We start from the raw sequence: 25,944 nt of genomic DNA on the forward strand, positions 1-25,944 counted from the left end.
GGCTTCCAACAGCTACTCTCGAAACACCACACCGTTTAAGGTACAAGTTAATTTTGAAATCCCCATATTCGAGGGTCAGATAGATGGAGATGTCATCGATAAATAGCGAAATCTGCTAGAGGGTTATTTTTTTGTTCATGCTTTTTCCAATCAGGAAAATATTATTTTCGCTCTTCTCAAAGCAGCCCCTCACGTCAAGGACTGGTGGGAAACCTATTGCGAGTAAAAGGATGAAAGTACAAGCTCACTATTTTCAGTCGCACCTACTTGGAATTCATTCCGGGATGCCATCAAGGATCAATACTACCCTGTCAGAAGCTATGAGGATCAATACATCAAGTGGACCACACCACGGCAAGGAAGGGACCAAGACGTGACGGAGTTTACCAATATTTTCCATACCCTTCGCACAAAGTTTGGTATCAAGGATTCGGAGCAGTGTTTGGTACTCAAATACCGCGGCTGCCTACATAGGTACATCCAAGAATAAATAGAATTCCTGAACATCTCCTCACTCAGCACGATGTACCGATATGCCATCAAGGTCGAGCAAAAGTTTAAACATAAGAAGTGAGACTTTGGATCTATAATTCCAAAGCAAGGGAAAGGTGCCCCCAAACCACTGAACAAAGGACAAAGCCAAGGCGGGGCGACCCAAGACAACCCGCCAAAGCTGTAAGCAAAGAACAGTGCCGCGAAGCAGAAAAAGGACACGGGAAACTGGTGTGAGTTCCATAAGATCTCCACTCACAACACAAGTGAGTGTTGGGCCAAGCAGTCACTGGTGGTCGAGCTAAAGGTTTCAGAATCATATGCATGTTCTGACTCTGAGTCAGAACCTGACAAGGGGAATGACAAAGGAAAGCAAATTATCGATGCGGAGCCCAATGCCATTGTTGCCACCATGAAGATCCAGAAGGAGAAACCGAAGATCCAGAGGAGGAGGAGCGTCTCTTCCACTCCCAGATGTGGGTAAAGGGCTCCCCACTACAGTTCATTGTCGATAACGGGAGCCAAAAGAACCTCATTTAGGTAAAGGTCATGAAGCGGTTGGGCTTACCAACCACAACACATCCACAACCGTACACCATTGGGTGGCTTCACCAAGGACGGGATCTTCACGTGAGCCAGCAGTGTCGCCTTCCATACAACATCAAGCCCTTCACGGATGAGGTATTGTGTGACATTGCTCCCATTGAAGTTTGGGATGTATTATTAGGATAACCATACTTATGGAAGCAACATGATGTGTGTGAATTAAGGCCCCGTGCTGTTATTGTTACTTTGGGAAATAACTTGTACAAGATACCAGAGGTAGCACTGCCTACCACCATCTCTTTGGTTACTGCAAAACAATGCAGTAAGCACATTTCCAAAACCGGGAAATTTGTGTTTTTGATGATACACCCTCAAGGAAAGAAGAAGATGGTGGCCATGACCTCTACACAGGGACCCTCCGCACGACAACTACAGATGGACAATGTCATGGAGGAGTACGAGGACATCTTCACCTCCCCCGCAAGGGTTCCTCTGCACTGTCAGGTCAAGCACTCCATCAATCTGACCCCAGGTATGTCACTGCCTAATGGACCAATCTATCGGCGCTCTATTTTGGAGAACGATGAAATCAAGAGGCAGGTTCAGAAGCTGCTACAGAAAGGTCACATCCATCCGAGTTCATCGCCCTGTGGGAGCCCGATCGTGTTGGTACAAAAGAAGGATGGGACTTGGAGACTATGTATTTACTATTGGGTGCTGAACAAGATCGTTGTCTGTAATAGGTACCCGATCCCACGAATTGATGACCTCCTGGACCAACTGAAGGGGGAAAAATATTTCAGCAAGATCAATTTGAAGTCAGGATATCACCAGGTACCAATTGAACCCTCTAATGTGTGGAAGACTACATTCAAAGCCAAGGAGGGCCTTTTCAAATGGTTGCTTATGCCTTTCGGATTGATGAATGCTCCTGCAACCTTCATGAGGCTAATGGATGACATCTTGTGGCCATTCACCAACTCATTTGTAGTGGCATACTTGGATGACATCCTGATCTTCAGCCAAAGTTGGGAAGAGAACCTCCACCACATCCGACAGGTTCTCCAAACACGGCAGCAACATAAGTAATGTGGCAACTTGGAGAAATTCACTTTTGGCATGACCCAAGTTCAGTATCTGGGATACATTAGTGATGAACAGGGGGTGCGTGTGGATCTAGCCAAGATCCAAGTCATTCGAGATTAGCCATCTCCAACCACTCTGACAGAGCTCCGCAACTTTCTAGGTCTTGCCAACTTCTACCACAGGTTTGTGTTGGGATTTTCTCATATCACTTGGCCCTTAAGTCAAGTCACCAAGGGAGGAGCAAAAGAAAAATTCTTTTGGTCTGAATCTCAACAGAAGGCATTCACAGAGTTGAAAGATCACCTCTTCTTAGCACCAGTGCTCGCATTACCAGACTTGCAACAACCATTTGAGGTCGAGACAGATGCCTCTGACTATGCTATTGGGGCAGTCCTTACTCAACACAGGCATCCAGTGGAATATCACAATGAGACACTTTCAGACACAATCCGAAAGTATCCCATTTATGACAAAGAGATGTATTCCATTGTGCAGGCCTGTTGACAATGGAAGCATTACATTTTGGGGAAGGAAACGGTCATCCACACAGACCACTGACCCCTGCAGTTCATACAAACCCAAGGGAAACTGTAGAATGATCGCCATCAGAAGTGGTCCACATACCTGCAACAGTTCCATTTGAATATCAAGTATAAGAAGGGCAGCACCAATAATGTTGCAGATTGCCTCAGTCGACCACTAATCATGGCATTAACCACCATGCTCAACTCTTGTGGGAACAAGACTTTTGATTGGCCACTTCTCTACAAAAGCGACCCAGAATTTGGCCACACATACTAGACACTCTTGGAGGGTCAGCATGTTCCAGATTTTCACCTCCAGGATGCCCTGTTATGCCACATGGGTCACCTTTGTGTTCCTTCAAGTGAGCTTGCCAAGATGATTTGGGAAGCACACTACAGTCGGGCTGTTGGGCATTTCAGGGTCGAGAAAATAGTGGAAGTAGTACAAAAGTATTTCTATTGGCTGAATCTTCGACAGGATGTCGGGAAGTACATCAGATCATGCATTCCCTGTGCCATTTCCAAACCGACCATCAAGAAGCAAGGCCTCTATACCCCGCTACCTACCCCTAGTAGACCTTTGGAATCCATCTCCATGGATTACATTTCAGGCCTTCCTTCCACTAAGCATGGAAACGACTGTGTTTTTGTGGTCATTGACAGGTTCTTAAAGATGGCCATTATGGCAGCCTGCAAGAAGAATACCACAGTAGAAGCCACTGCTAAACTCTTCTTTGAATGAGTGCAGGTACACTTTGGGATCCCATAGTCTATCATCTCAGATCAGGACAGTAGGTTTCTCAGTACATTTTGGTCCAGTCTCTAGTTGATGTTGGACACCAAACTCACTAAGTCCACAGCCTTCCATCCTCAAACTGATGGCTAGACAGAGGTTGTCAACAGGATGATCGTACACATTCTACACATGTACAACTTAAAGCATCCACGCACATGGGACGAGAGCCTCCCCTATGTTCAGCACAGCTACAACCGAGATCTCCACAGCTCGACTGGCCACAGCGCTTTTTAGGTGGGCTTGGGATTCCAGCCACTATGTCCCATTGATGTGGCCATTGCATTTGCAGCTACTCAAGCAGATTCGGCTCATGTACAATCCGAAACAGATAAGGCAAACAACTTCATTGAGCACATCCAACATATTCGCCAGCAGGTCCATGGAATTCTGGAGAAATCAAATGCCAATTACAAGTAGCGACATGATCAACATCGGGTGCCACACAAGTTTCAGGTGGGCGACAAATTCTGGTTGCATTTCCAAAAGGAATGCCTTACAGGAGCCTATCGGAAACTTATACCACTCTGATATGGTCCTTACACCATTACCAAGGCTATGGGAGACAATGCATTTGAGCTTAGCATTCCCCCATTCCTTGGCTTGCACCCAATGTTCAACGTGGACCGCCTTCGGCCATACTTTCCACCATTACTAGACATATCCGACATTGCAGAACAGCTCACACCCATAGATTTGAATCCAAATTGCATGGAACAAGCTGTAACTGATCAGATCATGGACACACAGATCTTGCACACTCGCTAGCAGAATATCCAACTGTATCGAGTTGTCAAAGCAAGCCAACTCCTTCACCAGGGCAAGTGGCTCACCAAGGACCAAGTTCAGCAGAAGTTTCCTCATTTCATGGAGGAACTCAACGCAATGGGGACCATTGCTTCCTAAGGGGGGAGGAATGATCTAGGTGGATATTTGTGGCCACCCGCCAATTCCACTTGGACCCCCACCATCACTTCTTTTAGTTTTTCAGTTTCCTTGAATTGTAGCACAATTTACTATTTTTAGAAACTTTTCGGGTCCTAAACTTCTGGAGCCGCTTTGAGGCCCTAAACGATGTTTTTTTGGAAATCTACTGCCAGCGATATTTTTGTTTAAAATCAAATTTCACATTGTAGTCCTAAGAAAGATCTTTCCAACGAGTTATCATACGCGTCAAATGGATATAACATGACCAAGTCGCGACCCTGGAAAGTTGGCTGTCCAACTCACCCCAACGGGGCCCATAAACTCTTGGTGTTACATCTCCTCAGGTTAGGGTTTTGGTTGTTTATGGTTTTCTCTTATTGTTCAATAATAAAAAGGACCTTGAGCCTCATCGTAAGGTAGTTCAGAGGCATGTGGCCACCACATCTCTTCTCAGAGATAAGCTACCATCGCCCTAGCTACTTATTTCCATTTCTGTTTGTAATCATATTTCAGTATTTTACATTAATGAAATGAAGTATTGTTTCCACTGCATCTCTTTGTTTATGGTTATCTCTGTAATTTGTTGTGTTCCTGTTTAAATTCAGATTAGTACTCTACAGTTGAGAAGACTTTCTTTACTAGTGCTCCTCTCCCCGTCAAATCACCTTGCAATCCTGACAATGGATATATGGTTTTGTGAAGGGTGATCATTCCTTTGTAATTGTCTTTACCTCCTCCAAGATGGATGCCTTGAAATCTTCTTTGTGTGAACTGGATCTTGAAAGAGTGCGGTTCTCGGCACACAACCATCAATTTCTTGTTGGACCTTCGCAAAATCCTCTTTTATCTTCTTCACTTCATCTACCAATCATTCTAAAATATGCACAATGGCGGTAGAGAATGCAGATCTAGCAGAGGCTATTGCAACTGGGTTGGTTGTAGTGTCAACCACTATGACCCTCTCAATGGTAACTAACATTTCTTCTTTAGAGCTCTTACTAAATCATTTCTCCTTTCTTAAGATATCTTATTCTTGAATTGGTCAAATATGAAATGTGAAAGATCTAGTACTCGCCCTTCTTCCTCAAAGGTATTATTTGTTTCATAAATTGGAGAATAGGAGTAGGAGGTTGGACATCCATGGAGGGTATAAGTTCTTCTAGCTACAAGTTGGTGTACTCTTGTTCTTTTTTAGCTACTTATTGGGAAATGATCTCCTCCTCTATCTTCTTATCTAACTCTTATTCTCTTTTCTTAGCTTCATGTCCCTCCTTTCTTTTCCTTTCCTCTTCTTGTGCCTTATGTTCTTCATCTTCTTATTTTTTCTCTCTTCTTATTGTTTCTTCTTCTCTTCCTCTTTCCTTTTCCTCTTGGCTTCTTCTTCTTTGTTGCTTCTTGTATTTTCTTCTTAATCGCTTCTTCCTTTTGTCTTTCCTCTTCTTCTTTTATTTTCCTTTCCTCTTCTTCCTTTCTTTTCCTTTCCTCTTCTTCCTCTTGCTTTTTATGGCTTCTTCTTCCACTCGCTTCTTATTTTCCTCCTCTTCAACCTACTTCTTGGCTTCTCCCCCAGCCCTTTGTTTCTTTAATATTTCTTTCCTGGCTTCTTGCTCCTATTTTCTCTTCAGTGGAACTCTCCTCTCTTCTATATTCATGCCTTCCTCTAAATATTCCTCTAAATGTTCAAGGTTGTTTAAAGGTTAAGAGATGCTAGTTTCAAAGGCTTTGGAGGGATTGAAGAAATTATTTACCTTCTCCTCTTCTTCATCAATAAATGAATCGTATGCCCAACTACAATTGATCACTTTACAATGTTTTGCAATAATTCCCTTCGGATCATATCTGTGAAAAGTAATTTCACCAAATCTATATATTTCCACATCCTTGGCTTCTTCCTTTACATCCTTGAAATTTTTAGTACAATAAGCTCCAATATTTAAAGTAAATGTGAGTTAGGGATATTTCTTGTATTTCACCATCAAGCTAGTCTCTCTTGTAGTGAGTTGGTATGCTACTTCTTGCATCACCACCTATTTTGTGACGAATGTAGGCAATTGGTGAGGTGGATTGTATACACCAAATACCTTGATGTACATAGTATCTATCAGGGTGAATTCATCTTCAATATCCTGCAGGGATGCCCTGGCTCTTTCTGACATATAAGGAGGGTCTAGTTCGAATAGTCTCTAATATAATGATGATATGAAGTGCTTGGTGATACGATCATATATCCCTTTATAACAGGTTCCCGTATATTTTTATAATATATGTGTCCGGGTAGAATTCCCTGATCTTAAGTCCATCTTCAATCCAATCCCTCGAAATCACACCTATCACACAAGGCATCTAGTAAGTAAGATTCAATGTAGAATTATGATTGCCCTATTTCCACAGTATTCTTCACCATTTTGATATTTGTCTAGATGGACAAGACTAAGATATCGACCCAGTTAAAGATGGTTCCCTTCATGGCACATGCATATATCATCGGAACCCAACTTTATTCAAACAACTCTACATTATATTTACCATACATCCTGCAACACATGGTTGCCAGAATTTGGTATACTTTCTTGAGTGATTTAATCTTTTAAATGCCATCACCCTTATGACTGAATTTGCTTGGTTCCTCCCACCAATATTTCAAAATATATTTTGGCTACTTGGTGAATTTAGAAATTCATTTTGTGTTGAGGATTGCATTATGCTTGGGAATCCTATAATACTTTGTTATGTTAGATGTCATGTAAGTTTCTATGTAGAATTTTGATTGCTCTCTTTCCACAGTATTCTTCGCCATTTTGATATTTGTTTGAATGGATAAGGATAAGATATTGACCCAGTTGAAGATGATTTTTCCTAACTTTATTCAAAGAACTCTACATCTTTCCTACCAAACATCTTACAACACATGGATGCCAACATTTGGTAAAATTTCTTGAGAGATTGTGTCTTGTAAAAGCCAACACCCTTTTGACTGAATTTGCTTGGTTCCTGCCACAAATATTTGAAAATATATTTTGTTGACTTAGTGAAGTTAGCAAACCATTTTATGTTGAGGATTTCATTATTCTTCAGTTACCTATAATACTTTGTTATGTCGAATGTCATATAATATGTTATAGGTTCACCCGGGTCACTTCTGACTATGGTATCATTTTCATCTACATGTTGAAGGATCCATTCAACTGTCTTTGAACCCATAAATATGGTTGGATGGGCAACGACCTTGTGAAACCATGATTTCTTAACCTTAATATATACTTGTTTATCTTCCTCATCTTGTGGCACCTTTACTTCCTTCCTGGAAAATAATCAATATATCTCTACCCAGGTTATATTTATTGTTTTATCAATATGGCAGGATGCATTTGTATATGTGGGTGCTCTCACAAGAGGGATTTCTACAATACCCTCGATATTTCTCTCTAGCGGATCTCTTTCGAACTTCTTCCTAGTTGTTGGGGCCATTTCACCAATAGACAATGAGATATTGAAGCAATCAATATCGATAATACCTGACATTCCAAATTTATTCATGTTCATTGCAAAATGTTAGTTCAAACAAAAAAACAAATTACTCTTTAAAACTGGACTGCAAATTGTGTATGTAGAGCTTTGTTGGCCTTAGCCGCATATTAGGATAGCAAATTGTAGTTTTCTTAGCCACAAATCGCAAAGATAGGCTACAAGTGAGTTTCAACTGTGACAAGCAGTCGCAATTTGCAATGAGAAATCACTTAGCAACATACATCGGGATTAGATCGAATATTAGATAATGGTCGTCGATTACAATATGAGATCAAAGACAAGATTCATATATGATTCTCAGTAGTGGTTTATGGTGAGGAGTAGCTTAGTTTCAAACCACGAAGGTATAGAAATGGTTAGGCCAGTCTGTTACCAGTAGTTGTGATTTTTTATGAGTAGGGGAAGAGATGTGATGGTGAAATGAAACAAGGTAATGTGGGTTTGAAGAATAGAGACTTTGAGCACTCAGAGGAGAAGGATTGGCTTATAGTCCCAAGAGGTTTAGGTAATATTTTAAATGCCATTTGGATTATATGGTTAATGGTTGAAGGAAGGCCAAGCGTTGGGAATGTGGAGTGGTAGGGTAACCCAAACAACCAGGAAATAAAAGATAGATTGTAATCGCAAATTGCACTAGAAGGATGCGGTACTAACCTATGTCCACCACTAATTGCGATCTTAATTTGACATCATAGATCTCGATCTGAGGGGATCCATTATGCTGAGTGATCGTGGTTGCAGAGAAAAAATTTGGTTTGAAAATGAATGGGGGGGGGCTTATATATAGCTTTTTCGCCACACGTGCGAAGATAGGCTCATTAAATGTGCAACCGAAGGAAAAATTTTAGTAAGGTGAAAGGTGGTGTGATAGAGTCTAGTTATCGTGAGTCAAGTGAATAGTTGTTGTTGTCACCCTAAAGACAGTTCCTGATTGTAAGGGAACTAGTGCCCATGACATGTAATAAAACAGATAAATATTTTAAAATATATGGTCAGAGGGGTAAACCATGAAAGTGTTGGAATAGGGAATTACTTATAGGGGGGTGAATCAGTAATATTGAAGTTATTTCAATTTTAAGTATAAGTCTTTAACTCTTTTCACTGCGGTCAATTACTTGTGAGAGCTTTCATACACAATACAAATGATCAGCAAGATAAGGCATTCACATGTACATGCAATCCATCACATGAGCAACATACAAATATTGATGCAGGTATTTTTACATGGAAACCCAAAGGGAAAAAGCCACCAATATGTTTGTTATTATGATGTAAATTAAGCACATATTTAATTACATCAATTTGTTTGTGAGCACCCACTCACAAGAGGCACCGACCCCCTTAAGATAGTAAGCACCTACTTGCCAAGAGGCACCAACCTCTTATGAATGCAGGCCACAACCTACTCTAACCATTGTTCTACCTTACATACAATTTTCAAACTGAAAACAGGGGAAATTACATATAAAGAGAAATACAAATTTTATTCATTGCAGTATCATACTTTTACTCTTGGCCCTCTACACTTCCACTGGAACTCTCAACCTTACACATAAGCATCGTCCTACTCTACCCCTTTTCTCTGAAATTTGCTCCTTGCTTCTCCTTCAGCTCTTAATCATAGATCTCTATAACACTCTACCGTAGTTCATCACTTGGGCCATTTTCTCAACATTTGCATGCTCCACTCCACTCTCTTCAGCTTGCACAAAAATATTGTATCCCCCACTTTGATAAATTGCGCTCCTTTTTTTTGTTCATCTCCAATGCTAGAAACAATGCTCTCTCTTTGTTGACCATTAACTTGTCATTCACACTGCCCAAGAGTACTCCTGCATGGTTTTCCATGTTGTTGTTGCATCAAATAGCTTGATCTCTTCAGCCACATTAAACATTGGGAATGGGCTCCTGAGAGTTTCCATGTTGAGAAATAAATCCTCATTCAACCTGCACACTCCAATGAGGCTCTCCATTCTTATTAATAGCTCACAAATATTAATAGATACTTCGGCATGGTTTCTATGTTCTTCATTTAAATCAATGAGGTGTGCACGGGAGATCAAAGGTAGCTTATTTCAACTTTGAGACAGGCCCAACACAATTCTCTAGCGATCTTTACAACCACAATTTATTCCAACAACCAACTCTCCTAAACACATTTACTTCTTAGCTTCCCAGTCATAAATCCTTAACTTCTTTTGTGTTGCAATATCAAATCCCCTCATTTCATAACTTTTATTACAGTGACCTTACAAAATCATGGGATTTTGATTGGCCTTTAACCCCTTTAGCTTAGCCTCTCATTTTTTTCCCTCCATGGGACCAGGTGTTGTGACAAGTGGCTTCATACTCCTTTGTATTACAATTTTAGAGCTCCTACATATCATAACTTTTTATCAACATGATTTTACGATATTACGAGATCCTAATTGGCCTTTAGCCCCTTCTTGTTTTTCTCCATGGAACTGGGAGTTGTGAGCAGCAGCACAACACTTAGGTTTTAAACCATTCAAGACCTACCAAAGGCCAATCTCCTTGTGTTATCGCTCTTTGCCCTTGGTTCTTTAGGCTTTCATGACCAAGTGCGAAACACATCGGAGCTCCCAGGCATTGGAACTTTTCTCAAAATGCATTTATATCAAAGTTCTGAAATCTCCAACCTTTGATATTCTATCCTTTGAGACGACGTCATGCTCTCATCATCATCTCCATGTGTTGTATCCTCAGTCGTGACACGTGTCACCCTGATTTTCCCCATTAGGCCACCCACTAGTGTCAATTATGACTGCCATGTGTCCTCCATTCTTCCATGTCATGATGATATCATCTGCCACCGTTAGCTCGTGAGGGCCAAATAGTTGTTGTCGTGTGTCTTGTCAGAATAGAGAGAAAGGGTCCCTCGGTCTCTAGTTTGCAAACAATTTCCTTTCTATTTCTCACTCCTCGCAACCCTCAACGCTTTTCCAAGAACATCGATTTGTAAGGAGTTACAAAATCTCAAAACTCCAAATTTCCGAAAGGTTCTGATGTTTCATCTTTCCGAGGTCCCGAAATCTCCAACCCTCCAACGTTCTGAAGTCTGGCCTTCTTCTTGGTTCCTAAATTTAGCCTCCAAAATTTGAACCTTCCAATGTCCCAAGCTTCCGATCTTTCGAGGTCCCAAGACTCCTACCTCTGAAACTCTAACTCTCTGAAATTTTGGCATTCCCCTCTCGTTCTAAAATTCGGCGTAATTTTAGGCCTTCAAGATTCTTACTTTGGATGACAATTGTTTAGTCAATTTAGTATGTCCTAAATTGCTACATTAATTATCAATCCGGGAGTCGTAAACTGATGAAGTGTGGTGCACTATATGTGCAAGGCAACCTCTTTCTTAGTTTTTATTGTTTTCAATTTTATCTTGTTTTTGGGGTTTTATCTTGGTTTGTCTCCTAATGCAAATGGAAATCCTATTCCTAAGTTTTAAGAATACTTCAGAAGGCAAGTTTGGGTATAGATTTTAAGGCGATTATGTCCTTTATGATGACTTCCAGAACTTAACACTTCAGAGGATCTCAAAACATTCTAGTGATGAAATTAATACTTGAACAAGAACGTAAATGTGCAACTAAGCAAGAATGTAAATGTGCAGGTAAACAAGAATGTAAATGTGCAGCTACTTGAATCAAACAAATGATGAACTACTAATCATGAAATCTCTATCTCTGCTGCTCATCTAAATACAGAAATAAAAGTTAAGCTATTGCACTCAAACAAATCAAAAACTACAAACTAATAAAAGTAAAATCAATTCACTTCATTTATAGTCTGATAGCTCGCCGAGTAGTCTTTTCGAGGTTAATCTATGGCTCTGGAGATAACGTCAATAATATGAGGAATTGATATCTAATTGAAAAAAAAATAAAGCTAAAATCAAATCACATCATTCATAGTCTGATAGCTCGCCAAGTAGTCTTTTCGGGGTTAAGCTATGGCTTTGGAGATAATGTCAATGATATGAGGGATTTGACATCTAACTGCAGAAAAATAAAGCTAAAATGAAATCACATCATTCATATTCTGATAGCTCGCCAAGTAGTCTTCTCGGGGTTAAGCTATGGCTCTGGAGATAACGTCAATGATATGAGTAATTTGATATCTAAACTAACTAACAAAGCAAATGAATAAAACTGAAATCAAAGCATAACTGAAATTTAAAATCTAAGAAAAGCAAAGTCAGCAGAGAAGCTAATCTCATGTCACTAGTTATTGTAAAAATTGTATGAAAATGCTCGGGCCTATCCTAACCTGAAACACACACTGATCAGTGTTAGCAACAATATACAATGCTTGAAAAATCATGTACAAGAATGTAATGTTAACATCATAACTAACTTATGAGATATACACAGGTGAACAGATTATGAAATATGTGCAATGGAAATAAGGAAACAACACATAAAAACTTTACAGAAAAGAAAGCAAAACCTCAGTGAACGGGGGCCCTCTGCACGGCCTTGGTCAACACGCTATTAGTCTGGAATTACGCTCACACAATCATACAAAACAAAGTTTTATTGTATTGAAAAACAGAGGAAGACTCCTCTCGTTACAACAGCAGGACCAGTTCATGGCACAGTACAATGACTAACAGCAAAACGACATGAAAAACTAACTCTACATGCATTTGCAAACGCATTATTTATAAGGGAAATTACATAACTGTTTTCTTATGGAACACCTTCAACAGAGGACACGTAAAAAGACAGCATCTGTGAGTTTAGCATGATGGTTTCCAAGATCATTCAATCTATCAAAAGATGGTTGTTGGATTTGCATCGTGGAGGCAGTCTCAATTGTCAAAATGAACCCACAGATCTAGGAACAGTCTCGGATCCTTCACGTGTTGAAAAATAGAGACCTGCTTGCCGTAGAACTCCTTCGTTTGACCACCGTTTGACCAAGGGCTTCCTTTGCGAATTTGGCTGAACCAATAGGACCCGATCCATGTCCAGATCATTCCTAAACTGCCCACGTGCCTCGTTTTGCTTGATGACACCTGTAACCTAGAGATCAAAAAAAACAGCTGCGGAAAGTTGAATCAGCTGCGGAAAGTGGCTATATTCCGTAGCTAATGAGCAAAATCTAATTCAAATAGCAAACACAAAAACATAGTTAGAAAATCACTTAAAAGCTCTTTTAGAATCAATATGCAATGATCTTTGATAGCTTATGAGGTATTGGTGAGGGGAAAAAGTCTAGGAAAATGTGTAGGAGAGATGTAGTTTCAGGGCTCAACATGCCCCCATTGTGAAGGTGTTGCATCTCCCCATGCAACCAAAACTTTGACCATCCTCCCTTCAATTCATGTGTTCTAAGACCTCTGCCAACACATCCAGCCTTATTTTCTTATTTCTTGGGAACACTGTCATCCTCGGCTTCCTCCTTAGGCACTTTAATTTGAGGTTGATGAGAGCTCTGTTGAACCTCTTGCTCTTTTTCTTCAATTTTCTATTTTTCTTCTGCCACAACCCAAGATGCAACATGGTGTTGTCGTGAATAATCTTATCCAACCTGCTCTATTCTTTTAATGTTTAATTTTCTCTTTTGATGTGTCTATTTAGGACCTCCAGTTCAAAAACTTCCTGTTTTAGTGATTGGATTAGAGCTTCCTGGGCTGTATTAGGCTGGGCAGATGAAGTGCCTTGATCTGTGGCAGTTTTCTCCAACGTTCTGCTCTTAGCAAAAGACCCATTCCTACTTCCTGCCTTAAAATACGTCTGAGTGAATAATGGATTGACAAAGGTGAAATGGATGTGTTAGCGGGGAATGGTAAAGGTTTGTGGAGAAAAACCAGTAGTTGTAAACGAAAGAGCAGAGAACAGGTAATGAGAATGAGTTCACGGGAGTGTAAACAGGCCAGAAATAATAAACGGGATAGTATGGGAATAGAGTGAGCTTAGCTTTTGAGATAGATGGTTGCGGAATAAGCGTGAGCACATTCTCAAAATGGTTGGGGATTGTGCGGAGGGACAGAGCCATGATCAAATAGATTACGTCCTCATAATTACCCGGTTCAGCAGGTGGAATGCCAACGTACAAATAAACACGAGTTAAATTCGGAGGCGGATCATGAGGCCGTTAAAAATTAATGCAAGGTTTGTGGAGAAATCATGTAAAGGTCATGGAGCCGTTATGGAAGCTATCAATGCTAATCATTACATATAATGGAGCATTGGTTTCATAACTATATAGAATGTGCTTTTTTAAAATGCTATTTGAAATGAATCGTGCTCATACCTTGGAATTTTTGCCACTTTCGTCCATTAACCTTTGATTAGCTGCTTCCTGTTGGTGATTTAGGTGCTTTATATCTTCAAAATGTTTTCCTTTGTCATACCTACACTTGGTTCTCATCATCATTTGGATAACTTTTGACTGTCAGTGCTAAATAACAGAGTGTTAGCAGCGGAATCAATCAACTGGCTGCGGAATCAGTTTCTAGCTGCGAAAACTGACACAGTGAACATATGACTGAATGGAGATGGATGGAAATGAATAATGACTAAGTGAATGATATATGAAAACTGGTCATGAAAGGAATTTTATTGGTGAAATGAGATGATGAAATGAAATGAAATGAAATGGAGTGAAGTGAAATGACCTGAAACTATGAATAAAATGAGGAAAGATTTTTTTGGAAAATATAGGGTGTCAGAAGTTTCTGATTTTCACCCTGTATTTTCTGTATAAGACTGCCAATCAGTGATTGGTTTTCAAGCTTATACATTTTTTTTTTATTTTTTTTTGTCATATAAAACAGAAAAGAACAAAGACTAGGCTGGTGGAGAAGAAGGATTCTTCTTCACCAGCCTTATTGCAGAATTATCTTGAAAGATTTTAACAAATTCCTCCTTTGAGAGTGGCTTATGATAGATCTTTAATCTGTGGCCATTCACAATAAGAGGAGTTTGATGTTCATCAATGGTTTTGATTCTTACTGCTCCATTGCTAAAGATTTTGTCAATCTCATATGGCCCAAGCCAATGACTCTGAAATTTTCCTTTGAAATCTTTAAACTTGGAATCAAATAGAAATGCCCAATCTCCTTCTTGAAACTTTTTCTCCTTGATGTATTTGTCATGCCACTTAGCTCTTTGATATTGAACTAGATCAGTTCTTAGGATTGCTTCTTGTCTGATCTCATCTAGCTCATTCAACTGCTCCATTCTATGCTTTTCGGCTTCTGATAGATCCATTCCCAATTGAACTGCCATCTTGAAGGCTCTAACTTGGAACTCAATGGGGAGAAGAACTTCTTTCCCATAAACAAGTTCATAGGGAGAATGTCTTGTTGTATTCCTCGATGTAGTTCTATAGGCCCATAAGGCTTCAGGAAGCCTTTCTGCCCAATCTCTTCTATGTAGATGAACAGTCTTGGTAATGATTCCTTCAAGAACTTTGTTTGTAGACTCCACTTGACCATTTGCTTGTGAATCGTAAGGAGTAGATTTTATGTGCTTGACCTTGTACTCTTCCATCAACTTCTCCACCAGTTTGGATGTGAATTGTCCTCCTTGATCTGTCACAATTTCTCATGGAACACCAAAGCGAGTAAAAATATCCTCATAAAGAAAAATAACAATTGAATGCTCAATAGCAGAAAATAATGCTTTGGCTTCTACCCATCTAGTGACATAATCAGTGCATACCAATATATACTTTCTTTGTTTAGATGGTGGGTTAATAGGTCCAATAAAATCTAAAGCCCATTTTTCAAAGGGTTCGATGAGTACCTATGGTTGTAATGGCATTTCATTTGAAATGGTAGGTTTCCCTACTCTTTAGCAGTTGTCATACCTTTTGACATATTGTTTTGCATCTTTGAAGAGGGATGGCCAATAATATCCTAAAGAGAGGATTTTATAGATTGTCATTTTCTCAACAAAGTGCTTGTCGCATGGTTCATCATGGCATGCTTTGAGAATATCAGGCATTTCATCTTCCCTAACACATCTTCTGATCACAAAGTCTGGCCCTGTTTTAAACAATTCGTTAGAAATCCATGAATATTTTGAACTCTCCTGAATAATCTTTCTTCTTTCACCAGGAAATAAATGTGGAGGTAGTTTCCCTGTAACCAAATAGTTAGGTATATCTGCATACTAAGGAGTCTTAGTAGTTACTCCAAATAAATATTCATCAGGAAACTTGTCCTCTACAGGAGAATCTTCTTTAGTATTCTGAATCCTAGATAAGAAACCAACTACTGTATTTTGTTTCCCTGGTCTATCTAACACAGTAATATTGAATTGTTGTAAAAGTAAGAGCCACTTTGTAACTCTGCCATTAGTAATAGGTTTGTTCATTAGATATCTAATTGCAGAATTATCAGTATGAATAAAAGTTTCATAGCATATTATATAATGTCTAAACTTATTGATTGCATGAACAACAGCTAAGAACTCTTTTTTAATCACAATATAGTTCAACTCAGTAGGAGTTAAATTTTTACTGGTATAGTAAATGGCATAAGGAACTAAATCTTTTTGTCCCAATACAGCCCCTAGAGCTGCATCTGAAGCATCTATAGAAATATGGAAAGGAAGTTTCCAATTTGGTCCTCTCAAGATAGGTGCTTCAGATATTCTTGTTTTCAAAGTTTCAAATGCTAATTGGCAATCAGGACCCCATTTGAATTCACAGTATTTTGTAAGCAGTTTGAAGAGTGGAGATGCTATTTTAGTGAAGTTTTCTATAAATATTCTATAATATCTAGTAAATCCCAACAAACTTCTAACATCTTTTTGACAATTTGGAATAGGTAACTTGGAGATGACTTCAACTTTTAATCTATCAACATTAATCCCATCCCCTGAAATATGATGTCCTAAAACAATACCTTCAGTAAACATCATAAAGCATTTTTCATGGCTTAGTGAAAGGTTTGTTTCTTTACATCTTATAAAGACTTTTTCCAAATTTTCTAATGCCTCTTCGAACGAATCACCATAAACTGTAAAATCATCCATATAAACCTCTACATAATCATGGATTAGATCAGAAAAAATTCCTAGTACTGCTCTTTGGAATGTTGTTGGTGCATTACATAATCCAAAAGGAAGCACTCGATAAGAAAAAGTTCCCCATGGACAGGTAAATGTGGTCTTATCTTGGTCTTCAGGTGCTACCTGAATCTAATTATAACCAGTAAAACCATCCAAAAATGAAAAATACTTTTTGCCTGCTAATGTATCTAATACTTGATCGATAAAGGGAAAGGGAAAGTGATCCTTCAAAGTTGCTTTATTCAATTCCCTATAATCAATTCATACCCTCCATTTACCATTCTTTTTGGGTATTATAACCAAAGGAGAAACCCATCAGCTATCTGAAATTGGGTAAATGAAATTTACATTGAGTAGTTTCTGGAGCTCTTCTTTCACTATCTCCCTAAGATTTGGATTCATCCTTCTCTGAGGTTGTCTGATTGGTCTACTGTTTTCCTCGATGTAGATATGATGGATGCAAGTCTTAGGGTCAATACCTTTCATATCAGTATACTCCCATGCAAATGCAGTAGAATGTTTTTGCAAGATTTTGGTTAGCTCTTCCTGTTGTGATTTTTCCAAATTTTTGTTGATATTCAGTGTTTTTCCTAGAAAAATCTTAATGGTAGAGCTACCAAACTCTTTCATAGAGTAAATATACATTTGTCTTGATGATAGATATTCAATATCAGAATCTAACTGAAATTGTGTGTGGTCATATTCTGAAGATGTTTCAAAATTTTCTAATGTGTTCAAAATTTGACTATCTTCACTAATTTCAGAGACAGTAAAGACAGGTTGTATAATATCTTCATCGTCGACCCATTCATTGTCTCATACTTCTGTAATTGCCTTTGCTGGAGGATACAAATTGAATTTCTTTGTTGAACTACCATCAGAAATGTACATATCTCCAGATCTACAACTAATGAAAGCATTAGTTGTGGCTAGCCAAGGCCTTCCTAAGATGAGTGGATGTCCTCCTAAATTACTCTTGGGAGTCAAAATCATGAAATCTACTGGATATTCCCAAGAATCTAAGGAGACTGAAATATCTTCTAGTACACCGTCTAGTTTGATTATTGATCTATCTGCAAGTTGCAGTAAGGTGGGTGTAAAAAGAAGATTAGGAAGTTTAAGTTGTTCCATAGTCTGTCTACTCATAATGTTGATTGCAGCCCCTAGGTCAATCAAAGTGTTTGGAATTTCTATCCCATTTATATGTGTCTTGACAATTGGACTACCTGGATCTACATACTTTTGCATGGTAATTTTTCCCATCATGATATTTGCAATTTTTCCTACCTGGTGGATTCTTCTTGTATCTCTTGGTTTCCTTCCTGGTCTTTTAAGACTCAACTCCTTTATTTTTTTCGCTAGAATAGGAATCTCTCAAATGGCTTGTAGCAAGGGAATCTTGATACAGACATTCTTCAATTCATCTAGAAAATAATAGTCGGGCAATAAGATTTGTTTTTCCACCCCTTTGTCAATTTGTAATCTTTCAGGGAAAGGAGGCATGGATGAAGATGTAGGTTGTTCAACTATAGGAGTTGTGGGGGTTGAATATTTTTCTTTTTATTTTTGAATGATTGGGTTTTGAAGAGATGCTTCCTCAGAATGTTTATTGACTTTAAGAGAATCCTCCTCATAGGTACCTTGCTCTTGAACATCTATAGAAGGTTTTTCTAGAACTCTACTAGCTCTGAGTTGGACATCATTAAGAGGAACAATCATATAGGTAGGAAATTGTTGTCCCTCTACCATGTAAGCATTCTGAGGATTTTTGTTGTTGGGATTTGACAATGGTTGGGCTGGTAGTTGATTTGTCTTTTGTTGAAATGGAAGCAAGAGTTGAGAATTTGGATTTTGTTGAGAAGGTTGTTGTTGTGGAAATGGTAATGAAAGTTGTGGGTTTTGATTTTGAATTGGTGGATTTTGTTGATTTGGAAAAGATGGAGGATATGGATAAAATTGAGCAAATCTCCCATAAGGATTTTGCATCCCTTGTGCCCATGATTGATATGGATTTTGAGATTGGGGCCAATATTGTTGCCAAGAATTCCAATTTGGCGAGAGCTGAAAGTTCATAGGATTGTTAAATCCCTGAATTTGTTGCCCCTGCCATGGTCTTCTTGAAATAAAACAAAGGGAATCTCTTGAATTTGGATCTTCCTGAAAGACATCTTTGAGCCCAGGAATTGAAGGACAATCCTTGATCTCATGGCTTTCTGAGCAAATCATACATGTTTCTACAACTTTTGCATCCAAGGGACATTCTCGTAGAGCATGTTTCTTCCAACATTTTGGACAAAAGATGGCCAAGGCATCAGCTTCTGCTTTCTTCTTGTTTTGTATTTTAAGGGTGTCTAGTTGTTCACTAAGGCTCCCTAGAATATCAGTTTTGAACTCATCAAGCATATTGCCAATCTCTACCCTACTTACTGATCTAGTTGCAAATTTGTTTGCTCTAATAAGAGAAGGATCTCTTGGCCCTTTTCCAGTTTTAGATTTTCCCCTTGAGAGATGGACACACAGTTCTGCTATGTCATGAAGTGGAAGTTGAGAAATATCTCCCTTCCCCATCATGTTTAAAATGTCTATCCATTCATCTCTAATGGCTTTCAATAGAAGGGATTTTAAGGTTTCCTCATCTAAATTACTCATTTTTTCTCTCTTTAAGTTGTATTGAAATCTTTCAAGTAAACCCTCCAAGTTTTCATCTTCTCTTTGCATCATCTTGAATACCTCATCCTTATGATTGGTGGGAATACAATAATCCAGGTATCTATCCAAAAATGTTTGTTTCATATCATTCCAAGTCCTAATAGATTGAGTGACTAATCCCATGAACCATTTCAAAGCAGCTCCTTTCAATGTTGAAGGAAACAGTTTGAGTTTTTGAGATTCTCCAATATAGTCATAAGTTCGGCACAAGACTTCAAACTCAAATAGAAATGTTTCATGATCCTCACTTCGCAACCCATAAAAGTTTGGGAGGACAGATGGTGAAATGTTTTTCATTTTTGTATGAGTTTCCTCATCGGCTATAGGGAATCCAAACGATTTATCTCCATCCCTATTTCCCCCATTGTTACCTCTACCTCCTCCATTATTTCCTCTTCCTCTGTCTCGACCCCCTCCTCCAAATCCATTTACTACTTCCTATGTCATGATAGTTTCCTCAGAGTCCTCAGAGTCCTCTGGTTCTTCTATTAATGGTGAACGAGGAAGAGTTTCTCCCTCCTCTTCTTCAAGTGATTCTACTTCTTTGATTACAATATGTTCCCCTGTAGAAGTGAAGAAAGGTTCTTCTCCTAGATTCGATTTAATAGATAGTGTGGGAGAGTCTCCTAATTCGGCTGCTACCCCTTTAATTCCATGAATCCTAAGGCTGGGAGTATGAGTCGGAGATGATGGAGGTGTATCTAGTCTATGCCTTGAAGTAGCTGGAGTTGTGAAAATTGAACTTTTGGCCCTAGCTATAAACCTTCCCTTAGAATCTCTTGCTCTATGCATGTCATTTTTTATTATTTTTTTATGTTGGGCTAATAATTCTCTTTCTGATCTTCCAGATCACACTAGGTGCAAGAAGAGAGCATAATCAAGAAATTATTAAACTAATAACTCTCTTTTCTAATCCTCTAGATCACACTAGTTGCACGAGGAGATCATACTTCAAGAAGTTATCAATTTTTCCCTTCCTTTTTTTTTTAAGAGATCGGCTACCTAGTTACACTTCCCCGGCAATGGCGCCAAAATGTTTAGTCAATTTAGTATGTCCTAAATTGCTACATTAATTATCAATCTGGGAGTCATAAACTGATGAAGTGTGGCGCACTATATGTGCAAGGCAACCTCTTTCTTAGTTTTTATTGTTTTCAATTTTATCTTGTTTTTGGGGGTTGTATCTTGGTTTGGCTCCTAATGCAAATGGAAATCCTATTCCTAAGTTTTAAGAATACTTCAGAAGACACGTTGGGTATAGATTTTAAGGCGATTATGTCCTTTATGATGACTTCCAGAACTTAACACTTCAGAGGATCTCAAAACAGTCTAGTGATGAAATTAATACTTGAATAAGAACGTAAATGTGCAGCTAAACAAGAATGTAAATGTGCAGCTACTTGAATCAAAGAAATGATGAACTACTGATCATGAAATCTCTATCTCTGCTGCTCGTCTTAATACAGAAATAAAATTTAAGCTATTGCACTCAAACAAATCAAAAACTACAAACTAATAAAAGTAAAATCAATTCACTTCATTTATAGTCCAATAGCTCGCCAAGTAGTATTTTTGGGGTTAAGCTATGGCTCTGGAGATAACGTTAATGGTATGAGGAATTGATATCTAATTGTAGAAAAATAAAGCTAAAATCAAATCACATCATTCATAGTCCGATAGCTTACCAAGTAGTCTTTTCGGAGTTAAGTTATGGCTCTGGAGATAACGTCAATGATATGAGAATTTGATATCTAATTGTAGAAAAATAAAGCTAAAATCAAATCACATCATTCATAGTGCGATAGCTCGCCAAGTAGTCTTTTCGGCATTAAGCTATGGCTCTAGAGATAACGTCAATGATATGAGTAATTTGATATCTAAACTAACTAACAAAGCAAATGAATAAAACTGAAATCAAAGCATAACTGAAATTGAAAAGTTAAGAAAAGAAAAGTCAGCAGAGAGGCTAATCTCATGTCACTAGTTATTGTAAAAATTTTATGAAAATGCCCGACCCTATCCTAACCTGAAACACACACTGATCAATGTTAGCAACAATATACAATGCTTGAAAAATCATGTACAAGAATGTAACGTTAACATCATAACTAACTTATGAAATATACACAGGTGAACAGATTATGAAATATGTGCAATGGAAATAAGGAAACAACACATAAAAACTTTACAGAAAAGAAAACAAAACCTCAGCCAATAGGGGCCCTCTGCACGGCCTTGGTCAACACGCTATCAATCTGGAATTACGCTCACACAATCATACAAAATAGATTTTTATTTTATTGCAAAACAGAGGAAGACTCCTATCGTTACAACAGCAGGACCAGTTCACGGCATAGTACAATGACTAACAGCAAAATGACATCAAAAACTAACTCTACATGCGTTTGCAAATGCGTTATTTATAAGGGAAATTACATAATTGTTTTCTTATGAAACACCTTCAACAGAGGACATGTAAAAAGACAGCATTCGTGAGTTTAGCATGATGGTTGCCAAGATCATTCAATCTATCAAAACATAGATGTTGGATTTGCGTCGTGGAGGCAGTCTACAACTGTTAAAATGAACCCACGGATCTAGGAACGGTATTGGATCTTTCACGCGTTGAAAAACAGAGACCTGCTTGTCGTAGAACTCCTTCGTTTGACCACCATTTGACCAAGGGCTTCCTTTGCGAATTTGGCTGAACCAATAGGACCTGATCCATGTCTAGATCATTCCTGAACTACCAACGTACCTCGTTTTGCCTGATGACACCTGTAACCTAGAGATCAACAAAAACAACTACGGAAATTCAAACCAGCTGCAAAAAGTGGCTGTATTCCGCAGCTAATGAGCAAAATCTAATTTAAATAGCAAACACAAAAACATAGTTAGAAAACCACTTAAATGCTCTTTTAGAATCAATATGCAATGATCTTTGATAGCTTATGAGGTACTGGTGAGGGGAAAAAGTCTAGGAAAATGTGTAGGAGAGATGTAGTTCCAGGGCTCAACAACAATAACTTTTGATCCCGGGATCCATTCATGGAATTTGACATACCATTGGAAATATTTTTCAAAACACTTTTCAATGGAGAAGGTCTAATGCAGTCTTTGAGCCCATTTACTACCTAAAACATGGATGAAAACTCTCTTCCTAGAATTTTCCTCAATGCTAGTCTAGGTGACCGTAATGCCAACATACCAAGTGCCACCAATCAATTATACAATGTCAATTGTCCAACAGAGAGCAATAATGAATAACCTAGTTAAAAATCCTATCTCTTAAACCATATTAGCCAAGATAAATGAGGGTTGCAAGGATTAGGCTTTCAAGAGATGATTAGAAGCAAATGAGGAGAACAGGGCTTAATCACGGAGGCACACAAGAATCTCAGTTTTTAACCCTATAGAAGAAATGACGCAAAGAACAAGAAATATGGGTGAATGTTTGATATGGTGGAGCACCAATTAAGGGATTCAGACCAAAAACAAGAGTACTGTTAATTCTAGATAAATTCATCAATCTGATTTAAATCAACTTTCTGCTACATTACACTCATACCAGTAGAAGAAAACATTAATGAAGTAATGAATACATAGTAGAGAAGACATTCCTGCAATACCCCGAGAACTATAATTAAAACGGGTTTTTATTATTCAACTTCTGAGAGATTTCTCCATTAAAAAGTATCCTCATTTACAAACTCTAAACCCTTACAAAAAGCTACTTCAGACTTTTATCTTTGTCCTGGCTTAATAGCCAAGAATCAGTTATGAAACTGATTCTTTTTTGGTTACAACATTGTTTTCTTTTATGGAAAATATACAATAAAAATTACAAAACTAATGAATTTAATATTATATAAAATAATATATAATATTAAATCATTTTTAAATGAAATTAATGTCTTGCCCCTTTTACAAAGTAAAACCCATTACAAAATTACAATATATTCGATCGAGGGTATATACAATATTTTTAAATTTGATGAATAATGGTGCAGGCCCATGTTCTCATGGCATCCACGTCAGAGGTGAGAGGAACGGTGTACATTGGCCTCTATGGCGGTTGAAATTTATGTGAGCTCCAACCTTGTCGTCATAGGCACATGAAAAAAAAAACCACATTGGTTTTGTGAAACCAAATACAACTTTTGAGGGTGCACCATAGTGGTTTTTGAAAATAGGGATTGACCCCCTGGAATGAATATGGAGAATTGATTTAATGATGGGCGGTTTATTAAAATGACTTTCTAAGGAGTCTCCTCCCAATTAAATCTTGGATTGTTCCACCTCCCGGAATTCCTTTGATTTGGACATGAATGAATATAAGTCATTGATATGTTAAGTACCTGGAAGAGGTATAAACTCAATTTTCTGCCATTCGACTTAAATGTCAACAATAAACTTCAACAGCATCTTCCCACTGTTTTGGAACTTGAGGGGTAGTATCCATCCCTCCTTTAATATTCTCAAAGGTAAAATGTAATCCAACTGTGAAAGCCAAAAATTTCCCTTGTTTTTCATCATTCAACGAATGGGAACTCACATTACAAAGGTCATATCCTATATAGAAATTGTGGCCCATACAACCTCCACAAGCCTTTGAGGAGGATTAACAAGGACAAATACTTCATCAAACATAGTTAGCAATTGTTGTTGTAACATCCCTAGTTAAAAATTCATGTAATAAAGTTAATAAAGGAAAAAATAAGACCAAGGTCATGGGACATGTATTCCAAGATGAATATTGGGAAAGAACATAATCATGAGGATCACTTGTGATTAATAAATGATTATGGAAATTGGTAGAGGCAAAGTGGCATTTATTCAAATTTATTTATGAAATAATGGAAAATAGGAGAAAAGGAAGGTGAAAGGTCACATAATTGCATGTGAGAAAAATTGAAGGAAAATAAAGGAAAATGAAGAAAATAGAGGACTCAATGATAAAAAGGATTCTATAAATCAGTTCACAACTTTTTCAGTTCAGTCTTTGGCACTCTCATTCTTTTCTCTCTCTCTCATTCTCTAGCACACTTATATTTTCTTAGAGCACTCTTGGAGGATTTTGGCATACTTTTGGATTTGGAGAAAGAAGGAAAAGGAAAAGAAAGAAAGCACAAGAAGACAGCGGGATCAACAGCTACAACAGGTTTACTTTGCAAGTACCAAGTTGCATGTAATATTTCCTTGCTAGTTTTGGCATGCATGGTATATGCATGTGCTTATTTTCTTATGATATGTTATTGGCATGGAGGATTGCCTGGATTGATAGTGGTTTTATCTAGCCTTACCATTTCCTGGATAACCATGGTGTTGTGGGTTTTCACATTTGTTTTATAATTGGTGCTTATGTTGCTTATGGATGTGGTTTGAGTTATTAGTTCCTGGAGCCTTAATTGGAAAAATGATCAAGAAGCTCTGAAACAAATTGGGTTGAGTTAATAGTCCTAGAAACCTTGGTTGGGAAAACACTCTAGAGCCCTTGGTGGGTTGAGTTACTAGCCCTGGAGCTTGGTTGGAACAAACTATCTAGATCCCTGGACAAATTAGGTAGAGACCGATCTGGTGATGGTTAGTGGTGTCTAACTCTGAGGTGGAATCACTAGTTGAGGGTTTAGGTGGTTTGGCCTCTCGAAGCCCTGGTTTGGTTTTAGTTTGTTTATTTCATGAGATCCCACATTCATGCTTGGAATATGGCACGGGGGTGATTGGTTGAAAGAGAGATTTGGGTAAGCCCAATCTCTGGTCAGGTCGTATGTGGGAATCCCTGACTTGTTTGGATTTGCATATGTTAATATTAGCTCCTTCCCTCTTGTAATTCATATGTATTTATACTTGCTATTGTGTGGCTTTGATGGTTGTTCTATCATTGTTATTATTTTGGTTATATGTTGGGTATAATCATGGTTTTATGACATACATTAGTTACGACTCTCATCAAGTCTTGATTAGTAAATGAATGGTTATCGGATGCATGACCTAATAGATTTCTTTGCAGCTATTATGAGAGGGCATTATAACTTCTTGTTGATTTTCATATAGTATGAGACCCCTATGTTCAGATATGAATTTATGAGTTGTAGATTGTAAGCTTACAATGTGTTTGACGGAATTCCTATCATGGTTATGCCTTTTTAGGTCAAGTTCTTGTCTAATTTTTATGTTAATGGCTTTTTCCTAGTGTTATTCATCATTTTGGAAAGTGTTATAAAGTTCTTGGTAGAGGTTTGGATCCTAAACCTGAAAAAGTGGCTCAGATCTCTGCATCGTAGGTACAAAA

The sequence above is a fragment of the Pinus tabuliformis genome, chromosome 1_2 (assembly GCF_031772625.1).
Source record: "Pinus tabuliformis cultivar Carrire ecotype Pingquan chromosome 1_2, CPIR1, whole genome shotgun sequence".
Taxonomy (NCBI): Eukaryota; Viridiplantae; Streptophyta; class Pinopsida; order Pinales; family Pinaceae; genus Pinus; species Pinus tabuliformis.